Consider the following 2,527-nt stretch of genomic DNA (forward strand, 5'->3'; position numbering starts at 1 on the left):
TAAAACACCAGCCTGTGTGGGGGTTCTGGGCAGGCTGTGGGTGTGGGGGGTGTTTTAAACACTCACACTGCTTGGTGAGCCAAGGTTTTTCACTTGCAAACGTGGCCCCAGCCAGGATTGCTGTGGGGAGATTTCCCAAGCTGGGAATAAATACAATGAACTGAAAAAAATAAATATTGACACTTTGTCAACCATCAGAGAATCCTTTTCTCCTCTCCATCAGGTAGAATAAAGTAGGATGGTAGGAAATTGTGAGCATCCCTCCAGAGGTGAGGTGAGATGGGATGGGACAGTCACCAGGATCATCCTTGCAGAGGATGGAACATTCCCCCACTGCTCTTGGGACAAGTGCTTGTCTGTGCTGGGATCAGCCTGCACCTCCTGCTGGGATGAGATAAGGAATTGTTATCTGAGCTTCAAAAGACACAGCAACGTTGGGAAATTTTGCTTTCATTCTGGATCAGAATAAAAACCAAACTGTCAACAGTTCCTTTGAAATGAAAATGGAGACAAAACACCAAAATGAGAATCAGCATTGAAGATGAACAAAGCATTTTGTTAATGTTTTCTTTTGAGGCAAAATATTTTGATTTCACTTTTACATTTCTATAGATGCACCTCAGTTGTTGCTGTTACTTTGTTGAAAACTACAGTATAGCCCAAAAGTGTGTAAGTACAGTTTGGTAATTAATCCTGAAATAATGACACAGAAATGACATGGCTCTTTATTTTAAATACCTGTTATTATAGAAGCATCTTTTCCTGACTCTCCTGAAAATGTTAATTCCCTCCTGTGAGGGTTAGAGCTGTGCATGACAGGTGCCTTCTCAGGGTTCACACCTTCAAAAAGAGATCTTCCCATTTTGCTCAGCATTTCCAAAGGACACCAGGGTTCCTCACACTGAGGATTAATAGGAGACAAGCCCATGGGGTCAGTGGCTGAGCCAGGTAAAGCCTGGAATGTTTCTCAGTCACATCTGACTGTTCCTTGGTTGTTTTCTATCTCCTGTGGGTAATCTTTCAAAAGAAACAAGTTGCACAAATATCATTTTTCTCTTTTCAGCCTCTTTTTTTAAGGCACTGTGTGAGCTGTTCTCATCTTTCTATACTCCTAAGTCTTCCAGGTTTTTTAAAAGCACAATTGATTTTTAGTCATTTTCTCAGAGGATAAACATAATTTGTCTCGAGGTGGCCGTGATATACTTCAAAGAAAAAAAAAACCAGCTTGCTTTCTGTGGATGATTCAGAGATCAGTGATTTTTAGTGTCAAGTTATTGTACCATATTTAGGTTTCTGCAGCTATAAATTTAAACAAACCAAACAAAATCTCTGCGCTCCTTTTGTAAACCCTTTGATGTGTATCGACATACAATATTTTCTGAAGACCTAAGTGGGTCTTGAAATATAAGATTGTTCTCATTTTCTTATTGTTCTCACTGGATTCTGCTGCATCTCCTTTGCTTGAATGCTGTATTGAATTGCTACAGATTGTTTCAAAGCACAACAATCAATTTTAGTTCTAACTGGGTGGAAATACCTTACAAATTGCTGTCACACATCAGTGAAGGGAAACTGCTTTAAGTCAGGTTGGCTCAAGGATCTCTCGATACCTAATCTGAGCTTCATTACTGAGAGCAGAAGTAGCTGCTGGTCTTAAACCACAAATAATTTTAATTATTGATCCGTGCCCAGGGGTTGGACAGCCTGCAACTCGCAAAAACTATGTTTTTAAATCTGAAATGTAAATCTTATTTGTGTAAGTTTAGTGCAAGGAAAAAAAAACCCACCTGGATTGTGAAACACTTTCTCATAGTTCTTTAGTTAGATGTTTAAATCACATTTTCCCCAACAAGATGATTATTCCTATTGTTGGGTCTCAGTGAATACTCTACAAGCAGGCTGGGAACTGACACAAAATGAAATCATCCTGTATACATTTTTATTACAAGGTGTGTCAAATACCTTACAAGGAGTAATTATCATTTATGTTTCATTAATGAACAAGCTCAGGTGTGATTGCCTCACCCATTTGCCTGAGATCACACAACACAGCGATGATGAAACTACCTACAAAATTCTTGCGAGAATAAAAAGAGAGGCACGTCCTTTACTAACAAGGCCTTGGGGTGGGCGGGGGGAGCGCGGCCTCAGCCTGAAAGCGGGGAGGAAAGAACAAGAGCTCTCTGTCTGAGGGGCCGGGGAGTGAAGGGGAAGGCTCCGCGTTCCCTCCCGGAGGATGTGCATGGCGGGGCCGGGGTGAGGGTGACCATAAGCCGCGGCTGGAAAGCAGCGCGGAGCCGCCCGGAGCCGCCCCGGAGCCGCCCCGGAGCCGCCCCGGAGCCGCCCCGGAGCCGCCCCGGAGCCGCCCCGGAGCCGCCCCGGAGCCCTGCGCTCAGGCGGGAGGGCCGAGCCTTTCCCGCCGCTTTTCCCGCCGCTCCCTCACGGCCGCCGGCCCCGCCCCCTCACGCGGGTCCTCATTAACCCCGCCCCCGCCGCGGGACCGCCCATTGGCCCCGCCCCGCGGCTC

This window comes from Erithacus rubecula (assembly GCF_903797595.1).
Source record: "Erithacus rubecula genome assembly, chromosome: 13".
Taxonomy (NCBI): Eukaryota; Metazoa; Chordata; class Aves; order Passeriformes; family Muscicapidae; genus Erithacus; species Erithacus rubecula.